Here is a 15,520-nt window from a genome sequence, read left to right as displayed (position 1 = left end):
AAAATAAAGTTTGCTGGGTATTCACAGTATGTAGTACAAAATGATGTAATCATTTTGTTTTGTCATGCAGTTTTTAAAAAATAATGGATATCTTAAAATTTGTTATTTGATTGGTTTTTTACCAAGGAGTTTTATAGAATTAACAATTTTTGATTGAAATTTATTCTTTTAATAAACTTATATTAAAATAATACCCTCTACAGTTTCTGTTATGTAACTTGAAGGGCTTTGAACCTAACTTTTGAAGTACTGATACAAATAGTGAAATTCAATTTATTTATAATTTAAATAAATTGATATTCAGATTAGAAACCATATCCCTTTAAAAGGCTGCTTGGTATTAGTATTACTTCTAAAAGTTTTCTTGTCCTTTTGTAGTGTTGACTAAACTACTTTTTTTTTTTTTAATAATATTAAAGCAATGATGGTTTGCATCATAAAATCGAATAGCTTTTTTCTCATGATACATTCTGAAATTTTCCAAAACTCGAGACAGATAGTAAAGTTAAATGGAACTTTGTTATTCTCTTTATTGGTGCCTATTTTTTACTATCACAACATATGCATGTTACACTCAAGACATGTATGTAATCTGCACATAAGTTATCAAACACTAGAAAAGTACTTTATTGCTGTATGTGCACATCTTCAAAAGGCAACCTGTCTAAGCCACTAATCTTACTCAGAAATCACAGTATGAAAAATGCAGATGTCTTTCATAAGCAAGCATTATATAAATTAGTGTGGAGTGAAAAAAAATTTCAAATTTTTGAGTATTGAATTCTAATAGGGTATGAAAGTTGCATATTTGTTTGCTAATCAGTGGGGAAAATTTTTTTTATCGAATCTTCAGTTCAAGCTATGTATCTAAAGTTTGTTAACAAGACAGACACATCAAAATTTATTTTCTTGTTAAAATTATACAATTCACAATTTTGGATTTCTAAAAGCACTTGATTAATTTGTTTTGGTTGTCTTATGTCAAAAAAATATGTTTAGTGATGTGCTACATTTTGTATTTAGACAAAAATAAATAAATGAAATAACTATAGCTTGAGAATTAAGATGAAATTTTAGGATTTTTATCACTTTACAAGCAGATGCACTATGATATATTAAATTACAAATGGCTATGTTCTGAATAAAACATTACCATTAATGTGAGCGGTTTATGCTTTCTGTTTTGATAAGACTCAATGACAAATCCAGGATTGTGCTCAAGGGGATGCTGGGATCATAAAAATTTAGAAATGTCTTGATGTTTTCAAATTTTATTGAACTGAACTAAGATGTTTTCTTAATCTACATTAATCTTAAATTCTCTATCACAAATTAATTTGTTGGATGCTTAAGCAAACTGATTATATATATATATATATATATATATATATATATATATATATATATATTATTTTAAAGACCAGTTGTTGATGATAAAGGTATAGAAAACTATTTCAAATTATTAAATCTTACAGTTAAATCACTTGGATTTTTTTATTTATTATTATTTAGGAATGTAGTTTATGTTAAATGTATTTAGGATGTTTCACTTAGATAATCTTAATATTAAATCTTTTATCTAATTAACAAATTGCTTTAAAATTAAACTGAACAAGTTAGAAGATGATAGCAGATCATAAAATAATATTGATGCTGTGGCTATTATGGCTTAATTTGTTTAAAATTTCATCTATATTTTTGTCTAAATTATATATTTATAAATGCTGGAGCTGTAAGTTTGTTTTCTTCAATTGCATTCCTCAAATCCATGTTCTTAAGTTTCTATAGTTGCTGTTGTCTTTGATATTGCTGCATCTGTTCAGAAAAGCTCGCGTATGTTGGCGAGCATCTCTTTTCACAGCTATTTGGTGCTTAGTCAGATACCAAATAGTAAAAGAAAGAATATATAAACTAAAAATCTATTCTGGATTTCAGTAATCATGACACTCAAATTCCAAAAAAAGGAGGAAAAATAAAAATACGACTCGGTATTACAAGTTGGCCAGCCTATTGAGGAAACTGGGAATCAGGGAATTCCGTTAGGTAGGCAAAAGACAGAGAAATATTTTCTAATACTGGAAAAGTCTGTTCTAATTTATGATTTGCAAAGGATCTTAACAATTTTCGAAACGGAGACATATTAACATATCTGTTTCTGCATATAATTAAGATTCAGATCTAAAGAGTAGGCATATATACCTCATCAATTGAATGGAAATTAAATTTTTGTAACAACTTTTCAATATATTAAATCTGATTCATTTATATATTCCCATTCAATTCATTAAATTGAACTCACTAAAGATTTACTAACATTTTCGAAATTAGTAATATAATTATTCACGATCAGGAGATAACATTGCTCCTTCTTACTTATTTGGAATTTTAATATTTAAGGTCTAGTCCTGATTTAGAATCTTCTTTATTCGTAGTTTCATTTATTTTTGTTCAGTCGGCCTAAAATTAAATAGATCGAATTTAAAATTTGAGTTTTGTTTTTTCTACTAATTTCCTTGCGTCGTTTAGAGATCTGGGCTATAATTATAAACACTTGTTTTATCTCCCGGTGTTTTTTGTAATTTCGATATTTACGGCGCCTTAGCACTTAATACCCTTTCCTCTATCTAAATTTTCTATAATTTCATATGTCACGGATAAGCTTGACAAAAATAGCGAATTAGTCAGGAATCAAAAAGGAAAATTTTACTATCACCGGTATCTTCCTCTGAAATTTGCGCCCATTAATCACCCATTAGAAAAATTTAACTTTTATCGTTCTCTCATTCCAGTGTCATGATTACCTGAAAAACTCATTAAATTTTCAACGCGAATGTGATCAAAATTGCACTACTTGCCCCATCTTAAGTTCACGATATGCTTATCAGAACAACCGTCTCCGGATCAGAGGACTATCTCCTTCATGAAAGTGACTGAATGGTACCATTGCTTTTAGTCTAGTGTCATGAACTGGAAAAGGGCCCTGAGATAGTAAAAGTTCTTCGTTGGCATCCAGATAGATAAGTAGCTTTGCAATTGGCTGGTTTTATGTTGTTAATTAAAAGAATCTTTCTTATTGACAACTATTGGTGGTGAAGGTGTGAGGGCAAATCGCCGTGAATGAGCGAGTTCAAAGTTAAGACTTGAGAAATCGCTATTTACAGAATTTTTGAAGGAGTTTGTAATTAGTTTTTGATATTAATTTAATTGAAAAGGTTTAATGGAGGGTTAGAGCAGGTCATTTCAAGGTCGTTTAAATCTAGGATTGGGGTCATATTTTGGAATAAGTTTAATTGCCTCTTTTTCGGTGTTTAGCTTTAGTTTCGGCTTTTAGTAGCAAGTTTGTTTTTATCAATTTATTAAAAGACGAATAATCAATTGCTTTATAAATCGCAGAGTTAGAAAAATTGTAGAATTATTGTAGAAATTGTAGAACAATTTGTACAACACTACAACAATTTGAACAAACTACAAATTAATTGTAGAACAATTGTAGAAAAATTGTAGAATTAATATAAAATGCATCTGCATGGCATTTTATATTAATATGATTTGTAGTTTTTGAAAAATCCTGCTCACAAGATTGTTTTAAAAGAAATAATGTTAAAAAAATATAGTAAAAAATTTTTTTTAATAAAGCAACGCAAATTAACCTCTCTCCACCCCCAGAAGCATAGGCACTGCCCTTAATTAGCTTAAATTTTCAAATTTGTGTTGAAATTTTAAGTTTTTTGTCTGTATATGCGTCAAAGAATGCTGCAGTTGTCTTTTGGCATTCTGGCAAAGGAAGTTTCTGTTTACATTTGATCAGTGACCCCCCCCCCGATAGTATCGTTAAAATTTTAATGCTAAAATCAAAATGCTTAGAAAAGACGACTCTAACGTATATCTATATATATATTCTTTCAAAGAAATTGAAAAAATTGAAGTTTGAGTCCTGACACCCCTGAAGTTGCACTGTTCTGACAAATTTGAGGTCATTTTGTATGCAAGATACTCGTCATTGTCTCACAAGGTCTTCAGGCCGGGTTATATAAATAGCGATGGTTCCCCCGATTCCAATTTAACTACCAAAATAATAATTTTAAAAAAAGGAAAATAAAGAAAAATAATTCTAGAAAGCTTCGCCCAATTAACTCTGGGTGATGGTTCAAAGTTTCTATGCTATATATTCTAAGATTTGGGTGGATCCTTTCCATTTGCGGTCAGTTGAGAGCTCTGTTTATCGTAGAAATAGCTGTCTTTTCTTTTGTTGAAATGATTTATTTCTTTCTACTTCGCATTCTGATCGGGTAGAAGTGCATTTACGAAAAGGAACATACTGCGGTCCGTCAGGAGCGTTTCCAAATCAAATTTGACAACCTAGTACATTTGGAAGGTCAAAAAATAAGTAGTTTCCTTCATCTTAAAAAGTTATATTTGTCAGTTTCAAAATTTTTTGCTTCATCAGAAAAATAACTTATGCATTCCACATATCCTGCGTCTGCCGAGACTGCGTGACTCTAGGCTTATAACTTTGTGCACATATCTGCGCAGTGGAATGTAAGAAAAGACACATAAAAACGTCTTTGTTCTATCTCTACATAGAAGAGAAGAAAAAGAAAAACTATAAGCTGTGTAGAATTATACATATGTATATAAAATTATAGCTTCTACAATCGACGAGAAATACACCACTCTTGCGAATGTGCTTGCGCAGCCAATACTATCAAATATATATTACTTATGATGTAGAGCTTGAAATTCCGGTAATTATGATGTAGAGCTGGTAATTACATTCATTGACAAGGAACAATTCACGTTTCGCTTTTTTTTTTTTCAGTCCCAATCCAAGGGGAATTTGGCAATTCCACACCAAATTCTAACTTACAGACATACACAGTGTGTGTCTGTCCACAAGGAATTTCAGTAATAAGAAACAGAAACGCAAAGTTGAAATTATATTTTAATATGGACTTTTTAAAAAAGATGTAACTTAACCAATCTTCTTTTTCTTCATCATCATACTTCATTTCTTCATTATCATTTCTTATACGAGAAAATCAAAACTTTCTGTTCCGCTTCATCAGTGTTACCATGCATGCATTTTCCTCGTGGACAATTTTCAGAACTGGTAATACCGTACTGTTCAAAACTTTGGCAAATTTCTCCCTTTCCCTGTCTGAAAAGAACAGATTTGGAATCGCATTCGGAACGTATGAAGAAACAAAACGCTTTCTCTTAGCTTTTAAGTTCCTGACCCCTATAAAGAATCTTCTGCCTTATCGTTTTCAGACTTCAAAAAGAAAATATTTTCAGAAGTAGTGAATAATACTACCATTGTTATCAAGAGGTCTATCTTCACCAACTACCACAAGCATTGCGATTTACAATTTCCAACTTTTTCAAAAACTTTTGATTATTGGACACTCAGCATCTTCGTCAGTCTGCTTGACAACAAGCTGTCTCTTTGAAATTTTATAACATGCTTATAAGATATTACTTGGTCTTATTAATTTGAGAGGAATTGTAGTTGACATTGTCTCATTAAAGGCAACATGTCTAACGAAGTGTTTCATCTGTCATCTGATAATTTTGTACTTTTTCCTACAACTTCAGGGTAGCCATCAAATATTATTGTGGTCCTTTTAATGAGATACTTTTCAGAATATTCAGGATGAAACAAAATGCCTCCTTTACCTGTCGTAATGCATAATACAAATCAGCCGCATTTGAAAATAAACCAGTCCTTCCTTCATTCAAAAATTGCAATGAGAAAGGAGCCTGTCCAAATTCAAAATAATTCTGTAATTCTTCAATAAACGTTTTTGAAGAGACGGAGGGTCTGAAAATTTTGTCATGATTTATAGGAATAAATGTATCACAAACTTTCATCTTGGGAATTAAACTGCGAATAAGTATTGCTCGACCCCCCCCCCCTCTCTTTAAATGTAATATCAGCAATGGCGATCTTTGACAAGCATCGAACTCGGCTTACATGAGCATTCTGGCAATTTATCTTCAGCTACAGGTCTGATTATTTGCATTTTTGATAACAGGTCGTGGGATGATGACCACTTTTGAAGATCTCCTTCGTATTTTGAAATTTTAGAATCCTTAGTTTTCACAAGTTATTCAGTTGAAAATAATGATAAATTATAAAACTCTTTTTAATTTTTTTGAGAAATTTTATAAGGCATAATGACAATCAACCCCCGGTCATCGTACTGTCAAAAATGCCTTCCTCTGTTCTGTGTGGATCTCATGAGAATATGTTTTACTACCATATCTGGCTGTAGATTGCTTCAAAATGTATTTAACAATTTCAGTAATCTATACTTATAATAAAGCTCAATGTGTGTGTGTGTGTGTGTGTGTTGGCGCTCTACAGGCCAGACCGTTTGACCTACAGCTACCAAATTTGGTACATGTATACCTTGGAGGTCGAGAATGTGCACCTGGGGTTCTTTTTTTCGAATTTTTAATTAGAATTTTAATTATTAATTAAAAACTAACTTTCCCGCCAAAAAAATCTTCCATTTTTCCCACCGCCAACTTTTTCGCCAAAAAAATCTTTCATTTTCTCCACCGCCAAATGACTAAGGCTTCCGTTTTATTTTCTCCCAACAGTAATGAGGCTAGGGTTAATATTTTTCGGCGGATAATTTCAAACGATTCTGTTTATTTTCTTAATGTTTGATGCATTTAAAATTAAACATTTTTAATTAATCCATATTTCAGATTCATTCTGAAGTACTTTTGAATTAAAATAACACAGAATAAAGGAAATTAAAAATGTAAAATCTGCATAGCGTTACCCCAACTGGCGTAGAAAAATTCACGCATTTGTGTTAACGTAACTGGCGAAGAAAATTCCCGCTGTGTTCTGATTGTTGCCATGACAACCGTTATGAACGGACGATTTAAATTATTTTTACGTTAGTTGCATGCTTTTGTAAGTAAATTGTATTTATGTTAGCTATATATTTTTTGTATATGCTTATAGTTTTAAGTACATCGTTTTTTAAGTAGTTTTTTAAACCTGTTTTCAATGATTTGAATTATTTTTAGGTTAGTTGCATGCTTTTTTTTAATTAAATTGTATTTATGTTAGTTATATATATATTTTGTATATGCTTATAGTTTTAAGTACATCATTTTTTAAGTAGTTTTTTTAAACCTGTTTTAGACCGATTATTTTAAACGATTCTGTTTATTTTCTTAGTGTTTGATGCATTTAAAATGAAACATTGTTAATAAATCGATCTGTTCATGATGAATCTGAGAAAATTTTGTTGACAAATTCTTGAGATAATACATAAATTAAGAAAAAGATTCTTTAGTGCCCATAAAGTTTAAATGCTCAGTGACTCTATTATCAGTAATCATATTATTAAAAAAAAATGCTTTGTTTCAGTAAAAAATATTATTATATTAATTGCAGATTAATCATTTACACTTTAATTTAAAGAATACATTCTACGAGGGGTGACAGAAAATGAGAGAGATACATATCACGTTATGACTAAAGGCCTTTATAATATTATGAGTGAATTATATGACTATCAAAATTTGAAGTTTTAAAATATTTTGCTGAAGAATCTATTAAAGTTGGAATTGCATAAAATATTTAATTATTAAAATTTTAACGAACATTAAGATTGGCGAACCGGCTGGTCGCCAAAGGCGGCTAGTATCTAATATATAAAATTCTCGTGTCACAGTTTTCGTTGCCATACTCCTCCGAAACGGCTTGACCGATTTTGATGAAATTTTTTGTGCTTATCCGGTATCTATGAGAATCGGCCAACATCTGTTTTTCATCCCCCTAAATGTTAGGGGTAGTCAATTATTAATTAAAAACTAACTTTCCCGCCAAAAAAATCTTCCATTTTCCCCACCGCCAACTTTTCCGCCAAAAAAATCTTCAATTTTCCCCAACGCCAAATGATTTAGGCTTTAGTTCTTTTTTTCTCCCAACAGTAATGAGGCTAGGGTTAAGATTTTTCGGCGGATTATTTCAAACGATTCTGTTTATTTTCTTAATGTTTTATGCATTTAAAATTAAACATTGTTAATTAATCCATGTTTCAGATTCATTCTGAAGTACTTTTGAATTAAAATAGCACAGAATAAAGGAAATTAAAAATGTCTAATCTTCATAGCGTTACCCCAACTGGCGTAGAAAAATTCACGCATTTGCGTTACGTAAAAGGCGAAGAAAATTCACGCATGTGTTCTGATCGTTGGCATGGCAACCATTATCAACGGACGATTTAAATTACTTTTAGGTTAGTTGTATGCTTTTGTAAGTAAATTGTATTTATGTTATATATTTTTTGTATATGCTTATAGTTTTAAGTACATCGTTTTTTAAGTAGTTTTTTTTTAACCTGTTTACAATGATTTAAATTATTTTTAGGTTAGTTGCATGCTTTTGTAATTAAATTGTATTTATGTTAGTTATATATATATTTTTTATATATGCTTATAGTTTTAAGTACGTCGTTTTTTAAGTAGTTTTTTTTAACCTGTTTTCAATGATTTAAATTATTTTTAAGTTAGTTACATGCTTTTGTAATTAAATTGTATTTATGTTAGTTATATATATTTTTTATATATGCTTATAGTTTTAAGTACATCGTTTTTTAAGTAGTTTTTTTAAACCTGTTTTCGACAGATTATTTTAAACGATTCATTTTATTTTCTGAGTGTTTGATGCATTTAAAATGAAACATTGTTAATGAATCGATCCATTCATGATGAATCTGAGAAAATTTTGTTGACAAATGCTTGAGATATTACATAAATTAAGAAAGATATTCTTTAGTGCCCATAAAGTTTAAACGCTCAGTAACTCTATTATCAGTAATCATATTATTAAAAAAATGCTTTGTTTCAGTAAAAAATATTGTTATATTAATTGCAGATTAATCCTTTACATTTTAATTTAAAGCATAAATTCTACGAGGGGTAACAGAAAATTAGAGAGATACATATCACGTTATGACTGAAGGCCTTTATAATATTATGAGTGAATTATATGACTATCAAAATTTGAAGTTTTAAAATATTTTGCTGAAGAATAAAATATTTTGCTGAAGAAGTTGGAATTGCATAAAATATTTAATTATTAAAATTTAACGAACACTAAGATTGGCGAACCGGCTGGTCGCCAAAGGCGGCTAGTTGCATTATAAAACCGGAAATAATACCTCCCAATGTTTATGAATCAGTTTTCAAATGCACTTAAAATTGTTTTTTGTATTTTTTTAATTAAATTTACTTGTTAGCAGTATTAAGGCAAAATTTTGAAATTTGAAAGTTCAATATTCAATAAATTTAATTAGTACTCGTTTTACTCATTGCCAAGTTTTACAGCACTTGTACCTTTTTATGGTTTGATAGCATTAATTTTGAGATATCAATATTTTAATTAAAAACCCGCTTTCTGATTACATATTTATGTATAACGACTGAAGCTCATATCTTGCGCGAAAAAAGAAAATAGATACCTAAACTGAAAGGGTTTAAACAAAAGAACATCTTGCCCATTACCACTTTTAATGATCTCCAGTGACATTTCTTTTTTCAAGAATGATTTCAATTCCATGCAAAACAGTGGGAGTGACATCAGTTGCAGCTCTGTCAGAAACATTAAATATATCACTAACTAAAGCTATAGGTGTTAATTTCGACAAAATTTCTGATGGTGAAGGAACAGAAGGCAAATCAGTTTCAATTCTGTCGTGCAGATTTTCTAGTAATTTCCATGTCACAAGTGTCATTATCAACTACGACAGGTCCACCCCCTTCCCTCTCCTCTAGTTTAAGGTTTTGTTTCTTGTTTATCTAAACTGCCAACGAAGGCTGTATAGTTTTGACCGATCGTATTAACTCTTTGGGTACATATGACGTTCAGAACGTTCCGTATTTTGTTTCAATTTATTTTTGTAATTTTAATTAGCTTAAGTTATCTCAGTATCATACAGCAGTATATATTCTGAATAATAAGAAATAAACGAATTCTTGCCTTCACATATTCAAAAAATTAAATGAGCTTCACACACAAGGCGTTTCAAATAAATGTATCGTCAAAGGGTTAAATGGAAAGGGAATTATATTTTTGTTTTGTTTCAGTTGTTTGGTATACTTCTGGAGAAAAAAAATTAAATTTTTGTACTATTTCCAGTAGTGTTATTCTCATTGAGTAAAATATTCTTGACACACTAACAATTTATATATATAAAAAAATTCTATCGCCAAATTCGATTTTGTTAATTCATTTTGAAAATCATTATTTTAATCTTTTTTGAGGTAGCTGTTATTTGTTCTAAAATAATGAAATTCAAACCTTCATAACTCAGCCACTTGGATTGAAGAATAGTAGAGTTTTTTAATGATAGCTTGCCCAGACTATTTGGCTGATTTTGATCAGATTATGTAAAATTTAGGTTTTGTACTTTTTTCAGAAGTGTATCTATTAATGGAAACAACATAAAATACAATTATTTACATCATTTAAAACACTTTTGCACTTGGAACTATATGCCTATCTCTAAAGGTTTAAAAATTAACTATTGAGCTATATTTAGAGTGGACTCTATGTAGAAACTTATTTTAGCCATGCAAGCTATAAAAAGAACACAATACAAACAGTGCCTTTAGCCAATACTCTGGCACCATTAAATGTAAAAAAACTGAAAAGGAATTATACAAAGTGAAAACATTTTGAAACGATTTCGGTATATTGAAATTTATACTCATTACAAAATTGTCTCCACCGCCCCCTAAATTTCAGTACTCATCTCTTGAAATCTATTCCTTTCCAAAATATGAGCAGTGAAATGTTAAATTAGATTAAAAATATTGATCTGTCATTCTGATTTGGGAAGTGATTTACTTAATTGATCTGATTTTTAAATAATACTATGAAGTGGTCTATTATTAATGTATATTAATCTTCGATTTTAAGAAATATTAGTTTCCATTATTTTTTTCATTCATTTTATTCATTTCATTTTAAACTTCATTGAATTTTATAATTATTATTTTTTAAAATTTTCACTCTGATGAGGAAACTGTCAGAAATATGAAATAATTTGATTAAAAATGCTTAATATTCTCAGTAAGACTAAGTAAAAGACAAATATAATTTGTATTATAAAAATTTAGATACCTCTAAATAAATTTAATTTTTTGAATGCCTTCTTATTTTTAGTGGTTTGTGTGCAATTTACGTTTTAATAACCCCTTTAAAATCTTATAAGTAAGATAATTGTTAAGCCTTTTATTTTAATGTTTTTAATATTCACAAATATCATCAGCATAAATGAAAAAAATTGATTAATGATGTTTCCCCTATAAAGAATTCTAAGAATTGAATTTTTTTTTTATCGGCATCTGAATAATAAATTTATGAACCTGAAAAAAAAAAATTCTGACTAAAACTGCATTGCACTAATGGAAGTTGCAATTCCTATTCATTTACATAAGAAATATGATGAATCAGTACAATTTATAAGTGGTTATAAATTTAAAAGTTAAATTGCTTAAATTACAAAAAATGAAGATTATGATTGCATGACAATGGAATTGCCTATTAAATTCAAAAGAAAATCATTCTTTAAATTTTAAAAGTAATGGCTGTGTTACAACAAAATCTTGGAAATGATTTCTATTAATCTATTTTAATTAAAATTCGTTTCAAGCATATTTTGCGTTAAATGTAGCTGTACTTTAATGAAACAGCTTGCATAAAATAAACTAATGTCATATTAAAAATAGATCTCCGATATTATTCAGTAAAAAAAAAATGGTACGCAAAATTTTTAACGCAAAAATAACAGATGAATTGTCAATCTCTTTTAATAAAATTCGCTGAAGCTATTCAAAATTCCTTAATTTGATTACGCTATGAAACATCTGAAAATATATTTTGTTTAGTATGAATGCTTTAAACTGACTCGGGCTCAAAGGAATTTGGATAAGATGTGAAATGCCATATTAATTGTAAACAACAATAAGTTTTTTGCTGGAAATTTTAGCAGCGCGAATCTTTCTCGGGCATGAAGTGATAATCGAAAATAGCCACTCAAAATATTTACTTGCCTCACTGAAATATAAGTAACCCACTGATTGTTTCAAATAAGTGCCGGCATTATGCAACTCTGTTGTGAAGATCATGCTTTCCATGTGAAAATACAAAATGCTCCTTACCTCTAGTTGTAATAATGGTTTAGTATGAATGTTTGCACTCGGTTTAATTTTACCAGATCAGCATTTATCCATAGCCACATAAAATGTGTAGTTAATATATATATTTCGATATGTAGTCGAATCCTTAAATTACTTTGTCTTGAAAGCTCTTAAACAACCTTATTTTTTCCAAGCAGGACTTTTTGGTTAAGTATTCAATGAACAATAACAAAATAATTGTTCATAGTCTCTGCCTCTTTCTGTGCATTAGATCAAATTTGATGCTAAAGGCATCTAATCCAATAGTTTTGCTTTCAATAACGTTAATTATTTAAGTGATTTGTAAAGAAATGAATTATAAATACTCAATAAATACAAAAATGTGCTGAAAATCCATTTTTCTTTCTTTCATATATTGCTATGGAACTCCTTGGTATTACATAACTAATAGGTAAAAACTATTTCCTTTAGATTCAGGCAAAGAGCAACCTTTATCCTGTACGACCCAAACATACACTAATGAGAGTGGCACAAAGTTAAAAAGGATTCTCCAACCTGCCATTCAAAAACGGAATTTGAGAAGGAGCAAACAGAAATAATCTGCAAAGATTTGTTAAATGTTGTAATACATAAGTTTAAAAAGATGTTATTTATATTCATCATCTTCTTTCATTGTGTACATTTGAGTCGGTATGCTACTGTAAATAGGAGAAAACAATGTTTGAACCCCTCCCTTTGGAGTTTCATTATAGTAATTTTAGGATGCAATCTAAAAATATTATTTACCTGCATTGATTTTTGATGCAAAAAATTTCAGTTTTAAAATTCTTTGCAAGCTAAAATCTTTGATCTCTGGCTTTATATTTGAGAATGTTAACAGAATCAGATAATTAGAAGTTCATTTTTTAATGATATTTGTTCATGTATTTTGTCAAGTAATTTTATTTCAGGTAATTTAGCAAATGTATATGAAAACTGTATTTTGAAAACTTTATACTATTAAAACAAATATAAAATTGTATAAATGAGTGTTTATTTTTTATGCATTAGTAAAGGATACAATTTCTGAACTGTTTTCTCTTATTTGCTGGAGCATTTCAAATACTGGACCATTCAAATGTTCAGTTCTCAAAAATAACTTTTTAATTATAAGACATTATTTTGATTAGATGTGGTAGACTAAGAAGCATTTGCTTTCTTTGTATTAATAAAATATGTTTCCAGATCAAGTTTTGCATTTCTGTAGTCAAGTTTTACTAATTCATTAGAAGATTGAGAGCTATTTTGAAATGCTTGCATACTTCTAAATTTTCTCATAGATCATGGAAAGCCATGTCTAATTTTTCTTAATATTAAGCTTTTAAAAATTAAATCTATATTGACTTAAGTTACAAAAAGCAAAGACAGTATTGAAATAAATTTCCTTTCTACTAATTAAGCATTTTGTTAGTTAGAAAAATCTTCAAAGGAAGACCATAAATATGTATAATTTTTATTCTTTTAAAACTTGGGAACTGTTAAAAATCAGTTTCATTGCTTCAAAATTAGTCAAACGCTTTTATATAAGCAGAAGAAATTGCTAGCTTTTGTTGAAGAAACAAGTGATGTCACTTAGTTGTGGTATGTAATTTATCTTTTTTTTACACTTTTTTATTATCTAAGTTGCAGAAGAATAAAATGATGTCCTTTGAAGGAGACACTTGGAGAAATATTGCAAGAAACTCTGCTCCAGTAAGTGGTAAGGTACTCCTCCTATTGCAAGAAATTTGGCTTCACTTTTTTTCCACATTATCATCATCAAGACAAAACACAAACCATCTTATTTAGCACAAAATATTTTTAGGATGGAATCTTTATCAAGCAAAAATATAACTTAAAGTTTACATAAATAAGATTGAATTTTAAAAAGATTTGTAAATTTTCATTGTACATGCGAGTTATGCTCAGTGTTAATTTCAGTGTTCTGTCAAGAAAAGTGAATTATTGCTAAACGTTTTTGTATACCTAATAAGAATTTTCTTATATATTTTTGTTAAATATTATATATATTGCACTTTGTTCTTTTCATGAAAACTATTAAGAAACGTATATAGATTTTTTTTAAAATCTAAGCAATATACTTATTGTTTGAACAATAATATATTTATCAAATCAATTAAACATGAAAGTACAAGAAGTCTAAAATAAAAATAAAGCAAAAACATTTTGGTTAAAGTCTGTTATGCATACTTAATAAATATAGGATTAACATTATATATATTAGTTTATAGTAATCGAATTTTAATAGCAATTGAATAATGCAAAAAAAGGCACAGTATTCTCCCTAAAATAATTGGATTTCTTGCTAATTTAATAACTTCCTACAAGTCTTATTGGATTTTAAAAGTATTTATTACATTTAAAAAATTTTGAAAGGGTATCCAAAAAAAAAAAAAAAGTAATAATTTAACTACATTGGAAAACTTAAAAACATTTAATTTGCTGCATCAAGTTGGTGCTTTCAAATTGAGTTTTTTTGCAGTGGACAAAAATTAAAATTCCTATTAGTTTTCAAATATAGGCAGATTTCTTTAATTACAGTATATAAAAAGTATTAAAAATTAAAAGGTTTGTGTAAGAAATGGTGAATAGTATAAAATCTTTTCACATCCAAAAAGATGGCTGATGAAAAATCGCACACAAAATATTACAGAATTAGCTCTTTTTTTTTAACAAAAAAAAAAAATGAAAGCTTAGTTGTAAAATGCATTTATTATACACAAGGTGTGCCAAAAAAAAAAAAAAAAAAAAACTAGAACAAATGTTTGTTTCCTTAAATATTGTACCTAGATATACACTTCCATTTACGAAGTTTCTTTAAATAAGATAGGAAGTTGTACAAGTGTACTTTGGCTTATGTGGTGATTGATAATAAAAATTTAAATTTTTGTTATATCATTCAGTGTTGATTGTTAAATTGTCCCTTCTATATTCATCTACATACTATAAGTTCAACGCTTCTCATTCTAAAATTTACATTAAACATTAAAAGGCAAATTTATGACCTAGTCCACTATTTCATATGTCAAACAGATGGTTGAAACCTTCAATGCACATTTTAGGGACAATAACGTTTATTACAATGGATTATTAAAAAGGATAGAAAAAGATATTAAATATACACATATCGGCTCGAATTATATTAAAAAAAATGGTCAAATAAGGTATTAATTGAAATATTTACAAAAAGAACAACACTTTTTTTTAACACTTGTACAAAGTTATTTTCTTCTAACAAACATGTACAGATACATTACAATTATATACAGCATAAATCATCAGCATTTCAAATTGTGCGTCATTACTG

At 28.7% G+C, this 15,520-nt stretch overlaps 1 protein-coding gene across 9 annotated transcripts in view; it reads left to right on the top strand.

Annotated features, from left to right (window-relative positions):
• Positions 1-15,520, top strand: part of LOC129958101 (histone-lysine N-methyltransferase NSD2-like) — a 175,610-nt gene that overhangs the window by 138,430 nt on the left and 21,660 nt on the right. Inside the window, exon 28 of one of the 9 annotated variants that reach the window (XR_008783143.1) lies at positions 12,646-13,912. The exons of 7 other annotated variants lie outside the window; for them this stretch is intronic. The gene's annotated coding sequence lies outside the window, so the exon portion shown is untranslated. The remainder of the gene's footprint in view (positions 1-12,645; positions 13,913-15,520) is intronic. One more of the 9 variants, XR_008783144.1, reaches the window with a different exon arrangement.

This window comes from Argiope bruennichi, chromosome X1 (genome assembly GCF_947563725.1).
Source record: "Argiope bruennichi chromosome X1, qqArgBrue1.1, whole genome shotgun sequence".
Classification (NCBI taxonomy): Eukaryota; Metazoa; Arthropoda; class Arachnida; order Araneae; family Araneidae; genus Argiope; species Argiope bruennichi.
Note: the sequence above shows the minus strand (reverse complement) of the source record. Positions and strands in the feature narration are given on the sequence as shown.